The sequence below is a fragment of the Dermacentor silvarum genome, chromosome 5, assembly GCF_013339745.2.
Source record: "Dermacentor silvarum isolate Dsil-2018 chromosome 5, BIME_Dsil_1.4, whole genome shotgun sequence".
Classification (NCBI taxonomy): Eukaryota; Metazoa; Arthropoda; class Arachnida; order Ixodida; family Ixodidae; genus Dermacentor; species Dermacentor silvarum.
Genome location: NC_051158.1, coordinates 75,633,804 through 75,653,065, shown reverse-complemented (window position 1 = coordinate 75,653,065; position 19,262 = coordinate 75,633,804). Strand labels below are relative to the sequence as shown.

Below are 19,262 nucleotides of genomic sequence, written 5' to 3'. Positions count from 1 at the left end.
TATTTCTTGTTGGAAACAATACAATAAGCTGATAAATAATAAACATCCTGGTATTTTTGTTGGCTGATTTCGGGAGTAAGGTTGTAAAAATAACCTGTTAACTCACGACGTTTTCGGTGCGTTGTTTGACAAGCCACTACAGTACCTTACTAAAAATATGCCTTCGAAATTATTTCATGAGTTATGTGTATCTTATACGATAAATCTTGCGGTAGGGAGTTAAATAAGCGTATACTACCAGCTCAGACGCTATATAGTGAAATCATACATCAGTAGCTGCCCCGAGAACGGCCGACTGTAAATTCTGAAGTTATCAGGGCCAGTTATATTTTTTTACATTTTTATTTGCATCTGGGCGAAAACGCTGATGAGGTCATTGTTTCCTAGTGCGGAAACCGTGAAAGGTGTGCTCCTTATTCAACACAGCTTTGACCAGTGCTGACTGATACCCAAAGAAAATGCCTGGTGCCGCTTTTCGTAGAAATGCCGAGGAGTGTGTTCCAGCCAGACTTGTACACCTTACAGAAAAAGAGTAACCGTTTGCACTTACAATTACTTCATTAAAAATAAACTTGATTACAATGACGAATTACTACAACACGAGTGTAATTGAGGAATTACTCAATGGTAATCGATCACTTCTGCGTTACTCTCCTCCGAACACTTATTAACATTGCATGAATACAGTAAACAAGACGCTGGCCTGGCGATTTCAGTGCGACCTCTGCAGCCCTTTATACATTGCTTATCTGCATAACAATTGCAATCAAACGCTTTGTCAGTCATAGTTCCTCGTTTTTGTAGTGAATGTATTAGCAGCAACACTCAAAACTTGCTCGAGGAGGCAAAAGAGAGGGAAGGTGAGCCAGTTATAGCACAATGTGCGCGCTGGCGGGCTAGTGAGCTATTGTAACATACACGGTTCTCGAGCAAGCCCAGTTGTAACGTACACGGATCTTGAAAAAGACAAGCCCAGTTGTCGAAACGTTGGCTCCTGCTTTCACCTTGTTCTCGTTTTGCTGAATAAGTTATGTGGTTACATGTAACTAGCTACTGAAAAAGTAGTGGAATTAAAGCGAGGTTAGCGAGTAAACAATGCAGTTGACAAGTACGAAATTGCCAATAAAATGAAATTGATTACGAGTAATTCGTTATGTAGAAGTCTGGTTCCAGCCCCGGCGTACAAATATTTCATTGTAGTTAAAAAACTATAGGAGTAGAATCAAACATCCCTGCCGGGATTCGAACCCGGGCCCTTTGGATTAGAAGTCCAACGCGCTATCCACTGCGCCACAGGGACACACGAACGCCTGGCGGCTTCATACTAAAAATGCGACGGAATGACGTTGCAGCGACGTGACAGCGTGTTCATTTTTGTTACGCTGCAAACCTTGCTGGGCACGACTGCAAGCTTGATTTTGAAATTTGAACTATACGTATTGAGTAGCAGGTTTAATGTATACGAGCTCCCCTTGAACCTCCAAATCGTACATTTGATCCCTGCAATATGGGTGCGCTTGCGCGCCTAACAAGGAAGCTACACTGCTCTAATGGGGCAAATCAGGTGGCTTTTGCAATAGTATGAAGGTGAAGATAATGATTTCTTCGGCTTCTAACAAATTGCCGTTCCGAAAGATGTGGTGCAGTAAAAGCCATGTGGCGAAGCGGCCATAAAATCTTGTTACCTGATTTACCGACCGCAAGCTTACTAAGCCAGCTTCAGGAACATTGTGCAATGTTTGTATGATGATACGATTCATAAAAATAATTTTCGGACAGATATTGTCTTTGCGCTTGCTAGTGTTTAGGTTGAACGATGGCAGCTGATGTTCGAGAAGCAACTTTTAGAAATACTAGGTTACCCTTAGTGAAGTCTGCTTCTACGATCCCCAAATGCATACAGGTGAATCTCATGAAGGCAGATGAATGGAGCTAATTTGATTCGAGAAGAACATGTAACGCAATTACACTCGTTCAAATCATCATCATCATGTTTATATCAACTGCAAGACGAAGGCTTCTGCCAGTGGTCTACAATTTTCCCAGTCACGAGCCAGCTGTACCCATAATATGCCTAGAAATTTCATTCGGTTTAAGGGCACTCCGTTTGTGTCACTGAGAGCAAAAACCATTTCAACAAATCTAGCCAACATCTGTATCCAGTAGCTGTATGCTTATTTGGGAGCCACTTTTAATTAATTTAGGAGAATAGACCTTATCACATGGTATTTAAATCCCGAAGTACACTTCTCGTAACTAGCAATTTCTGTCCTCGCATGTTTCAGCTAAATTTCTTTTCCGAATCAATTCATTACTCTTATTCAGTTTGTTATTCTATTATTTTTGCAAGAACAGAAATGTCGTCATGGCGTTCTGCTCAGCAGTCGTATCTGATATTGTGTTTTGTTCCACGAATATTCGCGAGTTGGCGGACAATTAGTATAAATATTGCAGCACGGATCGTCCTTGTGCGTACAAAGTTGTTTTTAAATAGCGTTTATGCACCAATATTTGGAATATGGCATACAATACTGGAAGCTGATAAGATCATGCTATCATGTCCGGAAAGATGCGGAACTATCCGATAAGTAAAGCGGCCGTATTTGACTGAAATACGTTTTGTTTATGGTTTTATGCAATCGCCGCCGTCTTATCGCTCCCACTACAGCATGGTCAGGCGATGTTTCTTTCGTGGTCCACTTCGCTTACTAGCGGTAATTTGCGTTTGTGCGTAGCCTGCTCGGAAAGCCAAGCTCGGATATCCAGAGGTTCAACCAAAGATTGCTGTTTGTTCACAGCAAACAGTCGACTCATCTTCATATTAGCATATATACTGGTAATAATTGAACGCCATTAAAATATGGCCAGTATATACGTTCCATTAGAATTCACTGTGGTTAACCCACCCACATAGTGTATGCAGAGAGCGAATAATGCATATATAACGATCATTTAAAGCCAACACACAATGAAGCTAAGGAAGCCGTGGCAGCTGCGTTTCAATGGTGGTACACTGCAAATCACCCGTGTACTGTGCACTGGGTGCACGCTGAAGACTCCCAGGTGTTCAAAATTAATCCGCAGTCCCTCATTACGGCCTGCCTCATAATGAATTCGTGGTTCAGGCTAGCAAGACCCGAGAATAAAATTTTTACGCGAATAAATGTATAGGGGAAATTAGCTGTGGTTGAAATTTAGGTGTACAAAATAATCAAAATATTGGAAGTGAAAGCGGATGAAAAGATAACTTGCCGCCGGTGTGTGCCGAACCCACATCCTGTTCAATACAAAGGCACTGCTATAGCGATGGTAGATTACACTCTTCGGACGATACACAGTGAATTAATTCCAAACACTGATACGACCACAGAAGAACTACAAGCGGTAGTAGCAGCTATACAACATCTCCCAGCAACACTTATCACTACACACTAAACAATTTCTCACCCATAAGGGTGTAAATCAGCTTGTCCCCAGACGAACACCCTTTGCCACCTATTGGGTGCTTAAAAAAGGGTGCTAGAAAAGGGTGCAGAGGCCAGCACCCTTAAGGAAGGGTGCACAGCATAAAATTTTAAAGGGTGTAGTGGTCGCACCCTTACTAAAGGGTGCTATTTCACCATAACACCCTATAAAATGGGTGCTGGAAGGGTGCTCCACATTGATTCACCCGAGAAGCAAAAGCCGAGGATTGATGTACGACCGCAAATGTGTCCACAAAGGTAGAATGCTCTACTCCGCAGACAATGCCGCGTGACAGGCCGCTTGCTAGCAACTGATATTTGGACAAAACAATGTATATATATATATATATATATATATATATATATATATGTAGTGGGACAATATGCATCTTTCCCATCCATGAATGACACTTGTCACGCATTTCATAAATGTTGTATAGCTATACCTATTTGTGGACCAAAATGCACAGCATCAATCCAAGGCTCCTGCGTACCTGCACACATGCATGCCCAGGAGATGGACGCTTGGTCTCCATCCAGACATGCATGCCATGCAAACAAAAAATTGATTCAGGAAAACAATGCATAGGGACCATTCGTTTCCAAGGAAATATACGATTGTTGAACTGTAACAGTCATATTTCCCTTGCAACAAAGGCAGAGAATATACACTATACAGCACCTGGTCATCTCTTGCTCATTTGAGAAATGCGTGGCACAGGTGGGTTTTTGTACACATAAGATTGCGGAATAGTTTTGGTATCAAAGTAAATTTATTAAGAACGTCAGTAAAATAACGCAACACAAATACATATCACCTGACCTATTTTAATACAGCATTCAACTTCAAAAAGAACAGTTGCTAACTTTGCATATGGGAAATGATCCGCAGCATCGTGTATACTCCGCTGACCTACCACAACAGTATATGAGATCAGCTTTCGTAACTACGTAATAAGCGAGAAGTACGTATCAACCTTCTAGAGCTTTTATTTTTTTTACGACTAGAATCTTGCTTAGTTATTGAAAGTTAAAAAGAGCTAATGATGTAATACAAAAGACAGTTTACCTGTAACATTTAGATAAGAAAGTGTTGAATAGTTTAACCCTTTCTGTAATGCATATGAAAAATGCCAACAGTGACCGAGACCAAGGAACGCCCCACATGGAGAATGCTTCTAAGTTTTAACAATTTGTGGTGCTGACAATAGAAAATTGTTAGTGTAATCATTTTATGGCTGACAGGTAAATGATCAGAAAGCAGAAAACCACATGCTGCCAGTGGGATCCTAACTAACCACATCTGAAAATAATTACACTAATAATTTCCAACTACTAACACTGCAAATAAAAAAAAACGAATAGCGTTGCCATAAGCTTGCCTTGTTATCGGTGACTGTTGGCTTCCTTCATATGTATTGCAGAAATGGTTAGACAAAACAAAACTTGCATCTGAAAATTACAGCTAAACTCATGATGAGGTAACAGTGCACAGCTTCAGCACATTAAACATGGCACACATTTGGCAACATTGTTCAAGAACTTTGTAGCCACTACTCTAGGGGTACTCAATGTGAGCCCAAGGAAAAGGCGCTCCAACACGAGAAGAGTGTTGAACAGCTTGCGGTCGTACTGGATATTGAAGAGCCAGTAAGCAGATAAAACAGCCGCCAGCCCCTCCTCCCCATTTTTCACTGCAAACATCTCGCGGTCCACCTTGATGTGGAGGTCAGCCTCTTCAACGTCTTCTCCAGAAAATACGATGCAAGAGGTTGCAGGAACGCTCGGGTCCTGTAGTGGCAAGAAAAAATATTGCATCATCACCAACAGACCATGAATAGTATATTGTCACCTCTTCCTACTTATTCACCCTTTATAAAGCTATATGCAGGTTATACACGATTTCAATGTAAAAAAACAATGTTAACAATACAAATGGCTAGTTGACATTTATGGACCCAATTTTGGTTTATGCCCGACGCAAATTTTGGGACCACACTCGGCAGTGTCCAGACTTCTTGAGATGGAGGCTTTATTTTATAATAAATATGTTCCACAGGATTTGCTGAGGCCAAAATTTGCACAGAATTTGCTTAATTTAAACATTGCTGAGAACTAAAACAGCGCACTTCTCTTCCAAGCTGTTTTGTGCATGCCATTTTAAATTCCACTTTCACAAAAAAGTGAGTGCATTACAAGGCAGAAGCAAAAATTGCATCCATAATCCTTCATGTGATAACACTGAGGACAACACTGGAAACTATCTGGCATATATATATTGAATAAATAAATACTTTTTGCAATTTAGGAAGGTGATTGGCCCTTACTTGAAAGTGGCATTTTCAGTTCCATTTTTAAAGGAGTAGACACCTTATTTTAGTCGCATGTTTTCTTCTTTTAAATGATGCGGTAGACATAATAAATGGTTGGCCATATGGTATTCGCATTGCCAAATAATTATTATTTGAATTTATTTTCTCATGTTCCAATTTCAGTTTCATCAATCCAACGAGGGCTGTGACGTGCAGTTGAGGTCACGCAAGACATGAAAAAACGACAATATAATCACTGATATAGTTTCAATTCACTACAACGCTTAAACACGTTTCAAGAGCTATAGACCACAAATGATGTATCAGCAGTTATATTGCAGCTTTCTTGCTGTCTTGTGTGACCTAAACACCAACTACACATCACAGGCATCGTTAGGATGAAATCAAAACAAACATCATGGAATAAATTCAATTATAATTATTCAGTTCGTAGGCCAATAATACTGGGTGATCATGAATATTAATGTCCAATGCATCATTTAGAAGAAAATATGCATGCAAAAATTTGGTCCTTAAACTATAAATTCTTGGTGAACTATTGTCCTATACAATTTCATGTTATTTCTGGCACCTAGTTCCAAGACATATTTCAGGTTCTTTGTCGCTATTACTTCGTGGTTGCTCGGGCCCTGCTCATCACCACACTTGTAAATGAAGTCTCTCTCCAGTCCATTGGCATTCAAAATTCCAGTAATGTTATGCTTGCTCAGGCCCTGGTCGTCACCCCCCTTGTAAATAAAATAATCTCTTCAGTCCATTGACATTGGAAATGCCAGTAAGGTTAAGCGTATAAAGTCTGAAGACGCAACATGCTGTGCATTCATAATAGTAGCTGGCAGCTCCCCGGGGAACACCTTTATGCTTTTAGAGTACTTGCTTTACGTATTTCTTCACTACTTTGTTTGAAATATGATTCTTAAGATTGTTTTTATATTATTGGCTCCCAAAATTGGGGGAGCCACCTATACAATAGTGCAGCCATTGTCCGTATATGGTATTTATCTACCATGTTTATGTGCCATATGTTGCTAGGTAGCAAATACACAAGATAATAACCAACAATTGCTTAAGAAAAGTAAAAATTTCCTGAAAAAGAAACACTGCTTAAAAACATCAGTAAAAACGCAAACAAATGCAAATTATACAGTGGATTCTCTTGCCCAGAGAAGTCATGGCTGCTTCAGGTCCAACGTGATTTATTTGATTTAACCAAGCGCACCACCAGTTGGCAAGTGTTCCCCTCAAGCACTAGCTGTAGAATGAAATCTCAGTGCAGTTTTTGGAACTATCACAGGCGCACCATATGGCAAGGTTTTATGACGTCCCTTACCAGACAGCAGCAGTCCTCGAATAACAACCATATATTTAGGGAGTAGGACCTTTGGTCATTTTTTTATTCTACAAACTTTTCCTGTGGTTGTTGTCAAGCATGTTTATTTTTTTTCGGTGAATTATTGACGAATGAAATATTGATTTTTTCAAAAGTCACTAAGAATCCAAATCTCAGCGTTCTTGTTCGCGTGAAAAGTTTAACCAGTAATTATCGTGTAATGGTAATGCTTCGAGCTATGCTTGTGGAAGGAATTGCTATCATTAAAAAAAATAACACGAATTAAGTAAGGTAGCCAACAGACAAAACCGCAAGTGGAAGTTTTACTTCTCTAAGGACTATAGGCTGACATGTTAGCACTGGCTGGTCACGGTGGGTTCAGCAAATGACATGACGTAAAAAAAAACACCCTTTTCCCTTGATGTGCTAGTGAAACTCGTGGAAACTGTTCGAGTTTTTGTGTATATCGAAAGCCTACACACACACCGGCAGATACCTGCAGTTTGGCTCAAACCACTCCATATCCCACAATACATTGGTAGTCGCAACGCAACTGAAAAGACCATCTGCAGTTCAAGAGAGGAGAGAAAAATATAGGAGAAAGCGATTATCATGGACCTCTTGAACAATGGCTACAAAAGAAGCTTCATTCACCACGTGTTGCAACAACTTGACCTGGGCGCCCACACACCCCTCAAACACTTTCCTACACGAACCGTCAGTAATACTGCCTTCCGTCAGCCATCCCTTCGGATCTCCGTCACGTACATTTATGGTATAAGCAAACAGCTAGCATGAGTGCTGGGAAAGGAGGGTATCCATGTTGTGCAAAAACCCACATCAACGCTTCAGCGGCTCATACCACGACTATAAGATCGGCCTCCAAAAGAAGTTCCCATGATTAGTTTACCAGGTGCCTTGTGCCTGAGTGCTACACCTCCTACATCGGTGAGACGAACTTCCCAGAAAGAATTCAGCTGCACAAAAACGATGTAGGCAGTTTCAATGCAGAGCGCAACGCCCTCGCAGAACATTGTGAGAAGCATGACCATCGCATCAACTTTGACGGCACCAGTGTCATTGGCACTAAAGCTAACCACATGAGGAGGCTCTACCTAGAATCGTGGTATATGCAAGCCATGCAAGGAAACCTGAACAAATCCACGGGAGCACTTCCAAGCGTATAACTGCACGACCTTCAAAGCCACCGGCAAGCACGACAACAAAGAGACCTAGACCAGGAAAGGTGGAAAGCACAACACAAGACTGCTCAAGAACGATATGTGTGGTCTTTCCGAGCGTCAGTTTTAAATTAAATCAAATCTTGGCTGGAGAGTCGTCCTTTACTGACAATTTTTTTAATAAGCCTGACAGACTTCTGTAGATGTTTACCTTTATAACTAAGATATGCACTCGCGTGTGCACTGCAGGTGTTGCAAAAATGGTGCGCTGCACTTTGACAGTGCTAACATTCTAGATGAAAGCAAAGATCACACGTAAACTCCTGGAAGCGCATCATACGAGGAAAAGATGCAATACCTCCGTGAGCAAAGCTTCAGTTTTCTTGTACAGATCAAAATAAGACCTTTTTCTGCCTCAAGATAAGATGCACCTTAGAGTGTATGTCGGCCCTAAGTTCACCATTGGGACACGTCTTTCGTTTTGCATTGTGTGCATGCATGCACGATGCAGCGTTTATATTTAGCCTGCCATGTTGCAAGAAATTGTTTGCGAGGTCTTGCGCTGCAGTTATGTCCTCGAAAAATCTAGTTTTTTCAGAGATCACGTGGACCTGACTACGCAGACTGAGAACTTATCTTCACAGGAATTCAGGTCGGCCATTTAAAAGTCGTTTATTCCTTTTTTAATGGGCCCAGATATCTGTTCCGATATAAATTAAGCTTGCCGTGTTTGACGCAGAACTATCACAGTAAAGCACAGTGCGTTTATGATGAATTTTGAGCTAAGCTCATGGGTACTAAACATTCATTGTAGCAGAACAAACTCGCAAGAAACTTATCTGCTCTTGCACAAAGATGACAGACCATTAAGTTCTTTGACATTGAAAGACAGAATCCGAAGTGCTGCAACTGTTAGGATGCCTCCAAAGCGAAAGGTTTATAGCGAACACTTTAATGCACTTGTTTAGTATCTTCCTAAAGTTCCCTAAATCTGTGACAAAGGTTGGTTTTGAAAACTATTAACGCTGTGATTTTCTGTCACTAAAAGCAAATGAACACTGGTGCTAGGGTAACATCCCCTTATTTATGTCGACTGCACCTTGAAGACCTTTCCCGTCAAGAATATTCTGTGCCTGCCATGGCACAGAATATTCTTGATCTACGCATGTAACTGTGCAACACTACGCCAGTTTATTTCCATTCCACAGATCAAACAACCTACCATTAAAGAATTTAAGTTTTAGAGAAGATATGAGTTGAAAACCTGAAGAACTGTCTTAAAAGAACCAAATAATTGAACACAGATGTACTCTAATGTTATGCCTATGAGACGAAACCCTGCAAAAATAATGTCACGGAGTGTAGGTCTAAAAGCTGCCGATGAAGCCTTTGTAACAGTACTCACGTCGTGTTCGCAGCCTCTCCGGTGACATCTCACGAGCCTTTTGAAGTGATGCCATTACACTTGCTTCGCAAGGGATGTGTTTCATTTCTGCCATTTTCACAATTTTGTTGATCCCTTTTGCAATACAAGGTGATGGGTCAATCTTAGTCAGTCTTGCAAAGTCACTGCAAAATTGCAAAAAAAGATGTGTCCGAAGTGCACTACAAGAACCAAGCAAATACATAGCAGTTATTTTTACCATCATGTTATCTACAAGCACACAATTTACATTGAAGATTTGGCAAACGACAGATGTAAACAATCCAAGTGAGCACTCTGACCTCACGAAATAGAAATGGCATTTTTCTTCTGAAGGTGTATGAGAAACTGAAAATTTCTAGTCACACAGAAAAGAAAACCAAGTTATGGTGCTCATTGTTTACTCTTTTTTTATTGAAATAAAAATGAATCGAGTTGTCCCCATGTCTTAGCCACCACTACCCTTTTTCGCTTAACACAGAAAAGTTTTAAAAAATTGTCGCAGTTTCACCCGAAAGGCGAAGCATCAATTGCGATAGCAAATTAGTAGAGAGCTATACGGAGTAAGCATAGTAGTTTTATCAGCTGTATAAATTTGGACATGCAGCAGCATCAGCAACGCGCAGTACTGTTGTCGACGCCGTCGTCGTGCCCGCGTTCGCACCGAACGTGCCCGGCGTTGGTGACTGTTGCCGGTGCCTCTGCGGGTGGCTCGGAGGTTTTCGATGAGATCTGAACAGGACACTCGTCGAGCAGCGCCGGAAGTCTTTACCCACCTTCTGTCTCCCAACGTTTTTACATAAATAGGGATTTGGTGCGGCAGCTAAACGTCGCCTCCCCTCCCTCCTTTCCCCCACCCCCCGGCCTTTCACGCCATGGAAGAAGTCGTATTTGCTCTATATATATATATATATATATATGGTGATTGTAAAGGAGAAAAGAGATGCTTAATTCTGCAGCCCTTCATGGAGCACAGCGCAGAAGCGCGTTTGTCTTCCGCCATGTGTTCGCTCGCCATGAAAGTGCGCGTCCCTCGCGCCCTTTCAGTCGCACATACAGCATACGGCGATTTCATCACCGTTGACGTCATACGGAACCTCACGGCGACGGCAGAAATCCGCTTTGGAGTGTCCATGTAATTGCTATCGCAATAATAAAAAAGAAAGTCTTGCTTTCGGTAAGTTCAAAAGTTATCTCTTCAACACAGTTCTCTAGTATTTTTCACACATAAGCACTATGCACACACACACACAATGTAGTTCAGTCAGTATTCATCACAAATGCCAGTGTCTTCATACAAGCGTTGAACGACTTTCATTGCTTTGTGGTGTACCTTTTGATGGCCAAGCGTCTGTGGCGCAAGGACAGCCTTGGTGACATAGCTAATGAGTCTTCTGCCCGAATACATTAGAGCACTAACTTTTTCATCAGATAAATATGTAGAGAGCAGTAGTCTTTTTTTAGTACACTAGAACATGTATGTGCATTATATTAGTTTTTAAACCATTTACTAAAGCTCTAGTTCTTTTTGAATGCAGCCACCTCCACAACCATGCAGGCTAAGTTAATGTAAATGCTGTTTCATACATAGTAGCAAAAGTACTTACCCTCTCAAAGCTCATCATGTATGGGTACTTCCTCTTCGCCTCATGAATATTATTTATCAAGGCCATCCTTTCATTGATTTAATCCTCGTTAGGGGAGCATTTGTGACATTCACAACTGAGCCAGTCCGTGTGCATTGCAAAACTTGTATCGTCTTCTCCGGCTATTGTAGAGATAGCAACATCCTGAGGGAAGCAACACCAATATAGCTGATTGCAGCATAAATACACCTGCACTATGCAAGGAAATATTTCAGTAATGTTCAAGAGGTATTGTCAAAAGTTAACGGCCTCATTTACAATCCTTTTTATGTGATACATTTACACCAACACACAACTACGTAGGATTTCGTCAACCATGAAAATAGCTAATTAGGTGGATTAACATATGGCCTTGTTCCCACCTGCTAGACAGGCAGCAAACCCACAAAGGACTGTGGTCGAGCACCAAATAACTTTATTAGTATCCCAAAGGCCTCGTTTCAACTGTATCCTTGCATTTTGTTGCAATTGGTCTTTCTGATTTATGGTATTTAGTTTTGCCTAGCTAAATTGATTTGTTAAATATTTGGCCAGCCTAAATTGAATCACGAATCCAAAATACTTTGATACCACCTCAAAACAGAGAGCACTAAAAAGACAGAATTAAATTCTGAGCGCTTCTACTCAGTGAAAATTAGAAATAGTTGAAAGCATTATCAAATGAAAATACTACGGTCACCATTAGCTTGCTACACGTCATCCTAGATAAACAAATCAACATATTGTATTTCACTGCGGAATGCCCCCCACGATCTTTTGCACTTTGTGCCACTGGAGCTCCACTGTGGCTGTTTCTTCACTGCCCTTCCTGCGTGACCCAAACTTCGTGTGGTTCTCGCCCACACAACCATCCCTAGGGAGAACTCTTCGCTGATTCTTGAATCTGTAGCGCAAGGCTACCTTCCAGGAGTCCCGCGAGTTGCATGAACAATAGAATAATATTGTGCTCCAATTCAGAGGTCACTTATTGTAAAGGGCCAAATGAAATGTTTAGTAAGCATCATAGAAACAAGGAAAAGGCAAAGCAGTGCAAACAACACAAATGACAGAACACATGCTGATACTACCAATTGAAAGTGGTTTTATGATCATGTGCAATAAGTTCTCTCAAGAAAGAACAGAAAGATTAATGACACCCCAAAAAACAAAAGTCAGACACAATTTCTGAGAGAAAAGAACTTAAGATTTCAGGTAGAGCAGTTTCTTTACGAGTGTGGTCGAAGGCGGGCTGACGCAAGTCACTCCCCTCATGTAGATGATGAAAGCTTCATAGGTTTCCCTAGGTGTTTTTCCTTGATATTAAAACGCACGTCTGGTGAAGCTTCTGTCCGCAGTTATTACGTTTGGAGTGTATGGGAATATTGCTCTCTGTTCCAGCCTCAATGAATTTGTACGCTCAAGGATTTTTACGATAATGGATGTGCCCAGAATCACATTGTCTAGAATCCCCACAGCTGGCTGCCCCAAGTAAAATAACAATTTACTTACAGCTCTACTTTCTACTACGTCCCTCAGTTGTGGGCTGTAAGCACACAGTAAGCAAATTACTACATCTCGAACTTTCTCACCAGCAAAACTATTTTATCATCTCAACAACTCGGCCAATAAAAAAGATAACAAAAAATTTGGCGGTGCTCCAAATGCTCTGATGTATACAATGTGCAAAATACGCATGCTGCCACTCCAACCACGTTCCACCTACATATGCTCTTGTCATTATCAAACAGCAGATGCAAAACACGTAGCAGGTGCATTTGAAGTGGAAGCGTGCTCTACTGTCTTCAAATTTCTCAACGAAATTTAAGCTAGTTTAAGGCTACACATGCACATACCTCGACAGCCCCACGGGGGGTCTTCAGAAAAGTTCTAGCATCTTTTGGAAGATTCCGGAAAAACCCGTGTGCTCTTAGAAGTCGGAGAGGCGGTGTCAGGGACCTGTGAGTAATGTTACATTGTAGAGCCCACTTTGCAAGCGAAGCTGCGAAATTTTAGCTGCTAGTGCTTTGGCTTCCTGCCCGTTCTGCGGTTTCCAGCACGTCAGCGTTAAATACATCGGAAAACCGTTCTTCTGAATCCTCACCGGCTTCGGATAGTCACCAGTCGACGGAAACCTCCGCATTACGATCTGAACAATCTGAGCTGCTTTCTGTGCAACCTGGGCCGGTATTTTGTAGCGATGCCTTATGCTTTATTTACTAGTCTTAACATCCACCACTCACGGCCAGCTGATCCAGTTGATAACGTGAACGGACCGTCGCTCTGACCACTGACCAAGCGCGAAAAGCGCGAAGGGGCATTAGCATCCGGAAAGGCATCGCTACAAAATACCAGCCTTGAACAATAGACTGTAGCCGCGCTACTGCTAACAGGCGTTGCGCTTACTGCACTGAAGCTAGGATACTCGCTTTCGGAGTAGCTCGCTTGCGGTTCACTTTTGGGCACGCTACTGCTAGCCCGTCGCGAACGCTTACTGAGCTGCCGGTACGCAAGGCTGTCGCCGGCCTCGACAGGCTGGCCAAGCGCTTCAAACAATTCGGCAACCTCGCGGCGTGCTCTGCTCTTGACATATCTCAACATAGTGTTCATAATCAATACACATACGCGTGCTAGCTGCGCTAACAAACGTTTACTTACCGTTACGAGACAAAGGGCTGCTGTTCCCACCGGAGCTCACATCGCGTCTTCTGTGCCGCCGCTTTCGATGTTGCGATAAACAGACGTTCAAAGCTTGCGGTTCGTACGACTTTCCGATCGGTGGGCACTCTGGAGGACGCCAGTGACGATCACGCAGCCCCAGCCCCAACAGCAATTCAAAAAACTAATGCAAACACGCGACTTCAATTTCACTCCGGCTCCGAGAAGAATGATGCCATCGCAACGCAAATACGCCGCCAAAGCAGGCAGAAGGAAAACGCGAGACGTTGCGCCACAGCTGCTTCTTGCCAATTCTTCTTTATAATTGCTACTATAATTACGGTATTATTTTATAATATTAAATGTAATATTATGTAATAATAATTATACAAAAAACACAACGTTCAGAAGGTTTTATCTTTAAAGTATAAACGAAAAGCTGTTGATTATTGTAGGCGCCATTTTGTTAAGGACAATTTACAGGACTTTGGCGTGAAATTTGAAATATTACGTTCATTTGCTAGAAAAAGTTATTTCGAAGAAACAAACAATTAGCACAATACTAATACCGATTGCTATACCTACACGTGCACCAACCAAAAATTATCGAATTGGGGTAGGCAAGAGATAAAGGCGAACTTTGGACGCAATGATTTATAGCGCGTCGAAACAAAAAGATAGCAATTATGTAATATTGTTTATATTTCAGGGAACTGTCACTACTTGAGATTATTTAAACCAGTAGGTTGTGATCTAAACTATACAAAAGCAACAAAATAAACAACACAATTATATTAAAATAGGGCATCAGATATTAAAATAATAAAATAAAATAGCACAGCAATTATATAATAGAGATTTAGACACAATGTCGTGTGCAATATTACGAGGCTGCGCGGGGAATATGCTTATATTATGGAGTGGATTGCAGATAAGCCTTGAAGGTCAATCATATAAATTAACACGACAGCGTTAAGGACCCCGTGTCGCAGAAAATGCGGCGTTGGTGTCGGCGTAAGCGCCGGCGTCCGTGGTAGAGAAAATCATCCCGGACCACCCCGACCGCGCAGGCCCTTCGTGTGGCGCAAGGTGTTAGTGAACAAAAATTGAATTTCTCACAGTAAAATCCGTCAGAAAAAAATGGTAAAGTACGACTTAACCACAACCTACAGCCATGGTGGCATCGGATTATAATTTGAATGTACGAGAAAACAATTCTGGTACGAGGAAACGCAAACAAAAACCCCTTTTCCAGCATTTTTACTATACCAACAGTGGCGCGCTCGGGTAGTTTACTTGCAAAAATCCTATCCAGATGTCGCTCGCATCCTCGACAAGGTCAAATTGGAACTTAGCCTGCCTAATGTTCTGAACACGCGCGGGCGCGTCGGGGCAATAGCAAACAATTAATAAAATAATTAAAAAGGTCCCAGGGCCTTCACATTTTAATATAAGACCACTTATATTGCCCCTGTAAAAACGTCTTCCCAGCAACCCATTTCTGTTTAAAAGTGAAGCCCACTTTAAGGGGATTTGTGTAAGTTTGGTCTTTTAAGCTGGATTTCCCACATTCTGTGTTGCAGTGAAGTCTAGTCATAAAGAAAAATGCGATGCGAACGGGGCCCGATAACTCTATCGCGTTCCACTCTTAACGGCGAAGCTTAAGCTTCCCTCCATTTTTTGTTTGCTGCCCGAGATTTCAATATAATTCTTAATTACTTAAACATCTCAGGCATTAAAATATATTATACTATAGCACTTCCTAACGTCGGGGTAAATCTATTCGTAATTTCATATCCCTAACTTCGGGCGTGTTAAATATTAATAATAACAATAATAATAATAACAATAAAAACCCAATAATAACAATAACAGTACACACCGCGTAAGTGCATACATACATACATTCATACATACATTCTGCACGCCTACGAAACGTAGGAGGTATGGTTCAAGTGCTAAGTGTACCAATTAATTTTATGGTGCCTGAATGATATCCTATGTACATCCATAGTACGTTATCTGGTAGTCTAACATTCATGTAGATAATACATCTTTAGACATCCATGCATTTCCTTATAAAAAGGTACCTACTCGAGACGTAATATGTACGTCACCTCAAGACGTTGACGTTGGGATCAATTATAGACCTTGAAGAGAGGTTCGTGGTTCACTGGGTATGACTGAGATGTCGGCTTTTTATATTTTGTGAATCTCCGAAATCTATGTGGAAACAGAAGTTGCACCATTCACTGCAAGAAAATTTATCACTTGTATTTGCCGCTGCTATATATTTGCACGAGCAATATGCATATGGAATTACAATGCATTTTCGAAGGATGACATAACAAGCTCGTATTTTGCAAGACAAATAAATATTTATCCTGCACAAAAGCCATATTGTGTTCCCGTTGTCCTGTTGGTTTAATCTTTCTTTGTAACCTGTGTACAAATATACTACACTACATGTACAGTCGTAGACAAAAGTTTGTAGGCCACGTGTTCTGCAAACGAAGCCGATAGATTTATTAACCGCTGGCTGGAGGCCGCACTTGCGGTGAAAGTCAAAATGCTGTTATTTCAGCTCCCCAAGTGCCGTACACAGCCGACGGTAATGAGCTTGCGCGTCATGCTTGGTCAGCGCCGGTCGCAAGCCGCAGAGGTTGAGGCTGCACGAGCGCCAGGAAAAAACTGGACCTTCCCCTCGGCGGGATGCTGCCGGCGCTCAGCCGATCACTACTTTAGCAAGGCTCCTAGTGAGGCCGCGGTGGCTAGCCAGGCGACCGCTAAAAGCTATCCGCTTCGTTTTCTGATCACGTGGTCCACAAAATTTTGTCCCATACTGTACACCCTTATGAGCACTTAAGCACCCATTTGTTATAGCACCCTTCTTGCACCCTCGTTTACACCCTTCCGGTAAATGCACCCTTTGCGTCTTGCTCGTAGGGTGCTCCGGCCCAAATAGGGTGCTCGAAGGGTGTGCAGTGGGGTGTAAATTTAGGGAGCACCCTATTTTACACCCTTAAGGGTGAGAAATTGTTTAGTGTGTAGCCGTTTGCACGCGTCGCAGATTACCTTCAAAATATAGACAGCGGGCCGCGTTGCGCTCAGCCGCGCGAACCGCTATGCCCAGCTACACCCGGGCTGAAGCAGGAGACCCACGGCGTGGATACCGTGGCGTCTGAAGCAATGGATTTGTCCGAGTGCATGATTTCACGGCCAGAAGCTGCACGTCAGTGGTACGTACGTCGAGAAGCTGTTCTTCTGTGGAGAGCAGCACCCTGATTCTTTCCTCATAGCGGAATGGAAAAACGATCAAATGTATTAACCGAACGTGCGACTCGATCCGCGACAGATACGAGGTGTGTTCAAAAAGAAAGCTAACTTTAAAATGGCGCGCCGACCGGCCGAGGGAGCGCGCTGACGCTACTGAGCGCATGTAGTCGTACGTTTAGACAACAGAATGCCATTTGCTGCGTTTCACTCTGACCGTTAGTTGGCGAGCTACAGCCGCTGAAGTGAGTACGTGCATAAGCTGCTCGTCGGACGAGTGCGAAAGGGATAATGAAAGAGCTTAAAGAACTACGTTTACGTGTGAAATTTTGCTACGAACTTGGGTAGACTTTCACAGAGACATTTCAGTGGCTTAGCTAAGCATACTGGGAGGACTGTATAAGTCGCACGCAGTGCTACGCGTGGTTTAGGCGTTTTGATCACAGCAAAATGTCGGTCAGTGACGATCACAAGCCTGGACGAGTTTCCACATCAACAGATGATGAACATGTTGAAAGAGTTCGTGCTTTGATTCGTGGAAATCGTCGTTTAACTGTTCGAGAAGTTCCTGACCAAGTAGGCATCAGCGTAGGATCGTGCTGTAAACTTTGATGACAAATTTGAGATGTGTTTGTCAGTTCATTCATGCCGTGTTTGTTCATTGTCGATGAGAAACAAAACCACGTTGAAATCTGTCAGGAACTGCTTGCCACTGCCAATGACAATGAAAACTTCCGTAAGAACATCAAAACAGGCGATGAGACTTGGGTTTACGGCTATGATATTGAATCGAAGATGCAGTCATCGCAGTGCGTGGGCATTTGGTCTCCTCGTGCAAAACAAAGCATGCATGAGTCGGCGAAAGATCATGGTGATGTGGGTTATGCTTTTTGACTGCAAAGACATTGTCCATCAGGAATTTGTACCACGTGGTCAGATCATAAACAAGGAAGTTTACGAGGAAATTCTAGCCCGTTGGAGGGATGCCGTGCGCAGTAAGAGGCCTCAATTGTGGGAGATCAAGACTTGGATGTTGCATTATGACAATACGCTGGCTCGCGCGTCGCTCATTGTGCGCAGCTATCTAGCGAAAGATCACACTCCCATTCTGCCCCATCCAACGTATTCTTTGGATCTAGCCCCAGCAAACTTTTTCCTGTTTCCCAAACTTAAAACCACGTTGAAAGGACGTCGTTCCCAAATCATGGAGTAGATTCAGGACAATGTGACAAGGGACATTTTTCACGCGATTTACCCATACAATGGCGGAAGTCTTATTGGCATGACGAACCGGCTGGTCGGACGCGCACAAAACACACAAGAAAGAAAAAAAAAGCACCAGCGATACACGAAACTGACAGCGCGTGTGCGGTGTGCTTTATGCCTACCAAACACTCCGCATGTGTACTGGAAGATCATGGGGCCAACTCGCCGTGGAGTAGGTGGGAGAGTGCTACTGCTATCGCAATAGACACAGGAGGATAGAAAGTAACCTGAATTTTTTGTAACTGAACGAGGTGAAACTCAGAATCTGCAAGTGAATTTGCAAGCTAGAAAATGTTGAGGTTCCGTATTTCCTTTACGGGCCAGGCAGAGGTAATCCAGCAACGTGCTGAATAGACACACAAACCTGGCGGTAGTGACAGCTATTGTTGCTTGCCAGCTATGCACAGCGCTAGTAACTGTTCGCTGTGGCACCACAGGTACCCTTTCAATGAGCGGATGTGCTGGCTATATGTCAATGCTGGAACACTGCGCAACAGTAATGAACCGCAGCTGCAGCGTACGATGTTACAGCGAGCAACCGTTCTTGTAACGCTCTGCTCTCATAATGTACTATCGTCATCTTTATGAAAGGGAATGCGCAAAATGTGGCGCGGTGCCACGGGTAGATATGAAAATGAAAAAGAGCGGCGCCGTTCTTTCTTCTCGTTGCACTCGCGTCACGAGCTTTTCACTATCCCATGCTTTTTGGTGG

General features: G+C 42.5%; 1 long non-coding RNA gene and 1 other non-coding gene across 2 annotated transcripts; both read right to left on the bottom strand.

The window, feature by feature from the left end:
* Window positions 1-1,227: 1,227 nt before the first annotated feature.
* Window positions 1,228-1,300, bottom strand: Trnar-ucu (transfer RNA arginine (anticodon UCU)). The gene has a single exon. It is a non-coding gene; the product is annotated as a tRNA-Arg (tRNA).
* Window positions 1,301-4,467: 3,167 nt separating this feature from the next.
* On the bottom strand, window positions 4,468-14,270 carry LOC119453493 (uncharacterized). Its single transcript, XR_005192311.2, has 4 exons — window positions 14,012-14,270; window positions 11,339-11,521; window positions 9,714-9,877; window positions 4,468-5,255 (listed from the first exon to the last, which is right to left on the bottom strand). It is a non-coding gene; the product is annotated as an uncharacterized LOC119453493 (long non-coding RNA).
* Window positions 14,271-19,262: the final 4,992 nt, after the last annotated feature.